This window comes from Plectropomus leopardus, chromosome 4 (genome assembly GCF_026936395.1).
Source record: "Plectropomus leopardus strain MGB_pleo_1.0 chromosome 4, ASM2693639v1, whole genome shotgun sequence".
Lineage (NCBI taxonomy): Eukaryota > Metazoa > Chordata > Actinopteri > Perciformes > Serranidae > Plectropomus > Plectropomus leopardus.
Window position 1 is genome coordinate 24912094 of NC_142179.1, and position 7615 is coordinate 24919708.

Here is a 7615-nt window from a genome sequence, read left to right on the forward strand (position 1 = left end):
AGAGAGCACAGAAAACTGACTGGGTGGAGAAAAAAAACTCACTTTTTTGCGTCTTTTTTTCTCTTGGTCTCTGCTCCCCTCTCTATATCCATCTGTCTTTTGCTCCCTCTCTTCAATACTCCACTTCTAACACACATACATACACCACACAGTGTATATAGACCCCCCTTCTCATCACTATCTGTAACACATCACCCCCACCCCCCCCAGTGCCCTTCATTTTTTCCTGTTTCCCCAACTCTCTTGTTATTTCTCACTGTCTACATCTCATCCTCCACCTTTCCTCCCAGAACTCCCCCCTCCTTTTCTCTCTGTCTCTCTCTCTCTCACACTCTCTCCATCTCAGCCGTTCCTGATGTGTGGTTGTAAGAGAAGGTTTTTTGACCTGACATTGGGTTTGTTCAGCACGTCAGTCCACAGCTGCTGGAGGCCCTGTGGGGTCCTCTGGGGTCGGGGTTTGTTGGTTGTAGAGTGCGGTGCTCGAGCCAATACCCTCATTCAGAATACAAACGTAGAGCTCACCTCTGAGGGGGATGGGGAGGGGGGTTGTGAAGACACGAATGGGGGGGGTATTCAACACCACCTCTTCTTCCCTCCATTCATCCCTCCCACCTTCAGGTGTTCTCTTGCTCTCAGCCCCTCTCCTCCCTCTCTTTTACTCTCTTTCTCTATGCCTCAATGCATACATTGTAAACAGACTCGGGGTAGTACAACGGCCCTGGGCAAAGACCTAAAAATACAAGCTTATGTGAGGACACACACACACACACACACACACACACACACACACACACACACACACCCACACACACACACACACACGCACTTGCGATATCACAGTGAGATCCCCAGAGCTGCTCTCCCTCCACCATTGCACTGAGCTTTGTATGATATTCACCTTTACTCAGGCTTTCTCTGCACTAGATAAATCTCTGTCCACACTTTCACTGTAGTTTTTGATCTGAACTTAACTCTTTTGTGTTCTTTGCTGGACTACAAATCATTAAGGTGTTAGATGTGAAAATCTTTACTCCCTATCCCCCCTTTTTCTTTAAGTTAATTAATTCATTGTTGGAACACTGCATCAGAGTTTAGAATTTATTGGCTGCTGATACTGACAAATGCAATATTCATTATGATAATGCATTTTTTATCAATACTGTTTGATATGTTGACACGTCATCTTAGTCACAATGAGTGATCCCCAATAATGGGCACTTCATTCCAGCAACAAGTCCACACCTATAAGCACCACCACCCCCCCGCTTTTGGTACTGCAGCACACTTAAATATTTATAATTCATTAATATTATTTGCAGCTGGTTATGATATGGCTGCTAACACCGGGAAATAAATAAGACCACCGCCACAGTTGCGGCAGATTTGCTGGAGCAGCGAAATACTCTGTTTTACGGTAATTGATGAAGCACTAGTGTACAGTATTTCATATGCTGAGTAATTTTCTAATTGGTCAAGGGGTAGCAAGTTGTTGTGCAGCCCTGCAGCACCCTCAGCGAGGGGAAATACTTGCTCATCAGAGAGAAGGAAATGTAATGAATTGTGGATCTCCTTAAGATATGCAGCCTGAATGGAATATGTGAATTTTCAATGAAAATCTCTTTTTTTTCCCCTCCTGAATACTTATCAACACTCTGCTGGACTGCTCGTTGTGCCTTTTTTCTGCCTCATGATAGTGATGTTTTACTGTGGCTGGCCTTTAAAATCCTCCCCCAGTGACTGGGTCTCATACAGAACTCCTACTGGAATATGTGCGATTCACGTAAAGTATGATTACAAGTCTGGAAGACACTTGCATCAGGTTATATGCAGTTTGTGCATGTCCACAGAGAGAATGCAAGCTCCTATATTGGCCCCTTCAACACAGAGGTATGGATTGAATATATTTGCATAATGGATTTTCATACCTCACAGTGTCTTGTATGGATGTAGTGATGCTTTAGATGGTTGAAGTTGTAGGATTATGTGAATGTAGAAAAATATAATGGAAAATGTTGGCACAAGATACATTTCTATCACCAAAGAAGCGCTGAAAAAATAATGAGTAGAGTTTCAAAAGGATTGCTGTCTAACAATCCTTTCCTCATACCTCATTTAGGAATTACTGTGATCATTGATTGCATCAAAATTCCCCAAAATCTGATTGCAAAAGCTAGAGCCGTTGGTGTATTTGCAGGTGTTTTGTTTCATCTGTAGGAGGTGCCTTGATGGGTCATCTGCTCTACATTCAAATATTCCAGGAGTGAGAAAAACCAAGGCTCGTTTTTTTGAGAGCTCCTGTAATCCAAAAATCCACCCATACCATTTTAAATCACCACAGGCAGCAGGAATAATGAATCTTTTGCTGTGCGTACGTCATAAACATGTAAACTCGCTAGGCCGGGAGGTGCGAGAGTAATGAGAGGCAGTCTAAACAGTCTGTCATCATCTATGCCTTTAGAGTGGGTCCTTTACCCAGGCCCCTGCAAAGTATATTGGTAGCATTATAGCATAGCAGTCCTCAATTTATCAATAAAAGAACCAATGTGTCACTCCAGCAAACACACAGTCGGCATTTGCATTCAAGATAACGAGACCTGTCATGTGAATTTTATACTCTGTCTCCTCGCTCTGTTTGTGCTGTCCCTCTTTCTTGCTCTCTTGCCTTCCCTTTTTCCTCCCTTTGGAAATTCGGATGAAAGCTCCTCCCGTGGCCACGACGGCTCTTCATGGTCCACTGTAATATTCATTCTAGTACGTTACTGATAAATTATTCCTAAATTTGCTGTGCATTATACTGGTTCTTTTATTCTATTCTGTTCAAATCTATTGTGCTCTACTATTTCATTCTATTCGACCACATTCCTGCTCTCCCTCCATAATACCACTTGCAGAGCTCTTCGCGCTGCCCGCCTATTGTTGCATGCTGCCTGCAGCCACTGCTGATACCAACTCTGGTTAGTTTTCACTCCTGCTTTTTTCTTTAGGAGCCCATGTCCATTATGTTTGCCTTCTGCCCTGTGCTTTTGCAAGAATAATGTGTTTTTCAGAAGGCGCAAACAAAATTTAACTCCTGATTCAATTGGCAACATTCTTCGGAGAATGAAAAACAGTATTAAAATACAGTAAAAATGCAGTGTTGACACACCAATCCATAGAGGGTAAACAATAGCTACAGTGGTGAGCAGCAGCATAATCCCCACACACAGGACTCCATACAGTACTGTATACTGTGTGTGTCTGGGTGTATATATATATGTCCTCCACAGGATTGCTTCGTCTGTGCAATAAAAGGCCAGACTACAGCTGTGAGAGAGACAGAGATCCCATCGCCAAATCCAATAAGAAGAGTAGAATTTCATTACAGATGTTCAGCCTGGATATGACGGCTCCATCAATAACTGCCCCACATGTGAGAGGCAGCGGGGTGAGCATGACGCAGTCAAAGTCGCACAGCCATGGCAGAATCTATATCGGATTGTTTCACAGCTCCACTAGCTTGAGTCCTCTCCTCCTTCCTTTCAGCACTCCCTGCGATGCTGCTTTGTTCTCCCTGATGCCTCTCTTTCATCCTATCTCTCTGTCCCCCTCTTTCTTTCTTTCACCTTCACTTTTTTGTTTTTGGTCTTGACAATAGAAATGTCCAGTCTTTCTTCATTGGAGCAAGGAATTACATCTCAAGTGGTCTGGTTCAATACTGCTGTCCACTCTCCTCGGCAGACAACGAAGATGTTTGCTTAAAAAAAAATATGGCCCTTGTTTTGATTTCCAATTACAGTCTCTCTCTCTGTCTCTGTGTTTCTCTCCTCCACGCTGGAACAATTTTCACTTGTCAAACAGAGCGTCATAAGTAACACTGTTTCTCATGTGGCGACTGCAGAGACAGTTTAACAATTCATTACAAGAACAACATCATTTAATGAAATAAGAAAGCCTTTTTTTATTCTTTAAAAAAAAATCAATGTGCATGTGTTCATCTCATTTGCTGGGTGTCAAAGTAAAAGAAGATACAGCTCTTATTGGCCCTTTTCCAATCACATATATACAAGATATTGCCATCCGTCATTTCTAAAAACTTCTGCATTCATAATGAGCTTTGCTGACAAACAACTGAGTTGTTTTGTAATCTCATTTCACTGAAACTCACCAACAAACACAGTTGAAATAACACTTCAGCCCATCAGAGATACTTGAGTTTATGTGTGCAAAGGTCTTAGGAAGGTTAAACCAACTTTACTGGACACTGAATAGACAGAGAGGACAGCAGTGTCTGGCAGAGCTGTCATCCTTCTCAAAAGTTTTTGTGTCAACAGTCAGATGAACTAATAGAAAAGTCTGGAGAACTCTCACAATTTTTCAGACCATTTAACTTTTTCAAATACATCAGACATTCGTTTTTTCAGACTGGAATATCTGCAGGATTCCAGCGTTTCTTTCAAAACGGTCTTTCGTTATTCGAAGAATTTAAAGGCCTTTTGAACATCAGGCATACCAGTGATTTGACCTTGAAATACAGGTTTCACAGTATGAAGAGGTACACTCATTATATCATGCTATTATCATCATATCATGAATGACCTTCAAGTAGATACATTTATTAGACTGTATTTTCAGATGCACCATGGACAGGATGTAGAAATATTTCACATATTAAAGGCTTTTCCTGCCTGTTATTAGATAATGTTAAAAACAAAACTACAAAGGTCACACCATAGCTGTGTTATTTATAATGATCAAATTTGTCTTGTCATGCAGGGAAACTCACTGGAGAGGCAGAAATATTTGTGCACAGCCTCCACTTGGATTGCATGAATGCAGTGTATTGAAGTTCACATTTTTCAATTACCTCTTGCTGCCATCTGGAACCACCACCACTTGGGCACTGCTTTGGCCAACCTTTTGGTTATTTAATGAGTGTTTGAAAAATACATTTAATGGAGGCACATGTTAATATTCCAAAAAGCATCATTATTGTTGTAATAAGCAAGATTTTGTAATTTTAAAACACCTGCAGTTTCAGCTTGAGTAGCAAAGTGAATCAAACAAGAGCATCCCATGCGGCCAGATAAAGACTCGTTTGCTGTTTTTAATTTTTAGTGTCAGATATTGTAATTCCTCCTCCTACAGTTATTAATGTGCTAAATAATACAAAGTTCAGAGAAAAGATCCATGTTTTTGTGATGTGCTTGGTTTAAACCCAAGAGAGTCGTTTTCACATCCGTCTTTTTTTCCATCTCTGTCTTCTCTGATTTATCTAAGAAAGGCAAAAAGTGTTCTTGACAACTCTCGGTGAGTCTGCAGTACATCCAGAGAAAGCTATACCCACTGGTGTTGCATCTGTCTGTTTCTAATCACTTTAATTCCCTACAACTGACATTAAAAACGTATTGCAAGTCGATCAAGCAGAAAGGATTTCTCACATTATAGTAAAATATTAACACCTTCAGTGGAACAAATGCAGGCAGAAAGAACATAATTTGGCTTACAGCCCGTGACAAAAACATCTGAACATTTTTTAAAGTAATATTTTATCTCACAAGGATATATATACTACACTCAACAATATGAGCACTCCATTTCTTTGAATTTATTTGTCTGCAGCTCTCTCTATTCTCTTTTTTTTTCTTTTTCACCCTACGATTTATGTTCACAGTGTATTACAGTGCTTCGGATACCCGCTGTGGCTGGGATTTTTCTGCCCAGGCATCGAAATAACTATCATTCTCAGCTCATCTCGCAGTGGTTTGGAGAGCCATTAGTGCATGCCATACATTCAGTATTTATCAAGGATCATCACTTCCAGGCTGCGTATCAAACTTGATAAACAGGAGTTTATATCAAACATCCAGCCCTGTCAAGCGTGAAAGTGATACATTTTCAAACACATCTATAACTATTACTAATATTATACCAGAGGCTCTTTCCCAGCTGTCAGCAGGCAGCCTACAATACTTTTCTCTTGCATGATGACATAAGCCACATTTAACAACTCATTACAGGCGTTTACATCAGTTCCTGTGGTAATCTCCAAACAAAGACCGTGATACACACTGTGAACTGCACAGCAGCAGATGTATCACTCATCTCTCAGACAAAACTCATTGGCATCTTCCCTAACACGGGCTAAAGGGTCCAATTGCATCAGCTACAAACTGCTGTGGAGAAGAGAAGAAGAGAGCCCAACAAAAACAGGTGGGTGAACACAGAAAGGAATGATGGGACGGCAATGGGAGCCGTCTGTGATTGGAGCATTCCTAGCCCCGGTAAACCTTTCTTCTCTCTCCGCCATGTGCAGAGTGTTGATAAGAGACATCATCCCACTGACTCATTAATCAACTGTGAAATGTACAGCTACCTGCCGCTTTCTTATTCCCGTGCCCCCAAAACCCCTCCGCTACCTGCTTCCTCCTCTTCTCCACTTCTAACCGTCTGTAAAGAGAAGAAACAAACTGGACTCCACAAGATTCCTTTTGAAAAAAGAAGAAATTTGCTTTCCTAGCACATTTCCTGTTTCAAGATTTTTCACTTTTTTCCCAATCATATGCACAAGCGCACAGCCTTGTGCACGCATTCATTCACACACAGAAACAACACACATTCTGGGTTTAAAGGGGACCTTCTGCGCTTTTCCTAATTTACAGTTAAATATATATGAAATGTTACCACGTTGTAAGTTCATATCAAATGTGGCTACAGTTTCAAATTATGAGTGAACGTATGCAGTGCTGGAGGTAGTACCTAAAATCCACACTTGAGTAAAAGTACAGATATCTCACCGGAAAATGATAGAATTTCAAGTTACTTGAGTAGAAGTCCTGAAGTCTAGAGAGTATTTTTATTATATTAAATGTAAGTAAGTTTTGAAAGTTAATGTTAAAAAAATGCTGTTAAAAAAGCAAGCTTTTGGAATTCTGATTATGAAGTTTATTTCTTTCTTTCATGTACACCACCCAGGTCATTTTTTTTCTTTTATTAAAAGTTAAAGGATTTAAAGAATGAAGTCCCTTTTTTTCTCTCCCTCCTATTAATTCATCTATCCTTCCCTTCCTCTCTGACATCCCCATTTTGTACTGACTAATATGCTTCAGGGAAATGCATTGGACTAAACATATTAATTTTATTTTGGAAATATAGTACAGTAAAAGTGAAAGTTGACAGAATCATAAAAACTCAAGTTAAGTACAGTACTCCCAAACAATACTTAGGTATTGACTATTACTTGGTCAATTACATCACTGAATGTAAGTAAAAGTAATCTCTGAGAGCAAAAACATTCGGCTACAGACTGTCTTTCTAAATGTTTTTTTTCTTCTTTCAAGTCAAGCTGATGTCAGCACGTGACAGATTTCTTTATATTATCTGCTCCAGCCTCCAGGGTGGAAGTTACTAATTACATTTACTCATGTTACTGTAACTAAGTAGTTTTTAGTGTACTTGTACTTTTTGAGTACTAGTAAGTTTACATCCTAATGTGTTATGGTTAGCATTACTATAAATTGGCATAGTTTAAAAATTTTTTGCATCAACCTTAATTGGTTAACTGAAATTTGTTTAATTTCTTTTGTAAAAAAAAAAAAAAAAAACAAGGGGAAAAGGTAATGAACAGTTTGGCAAGAAA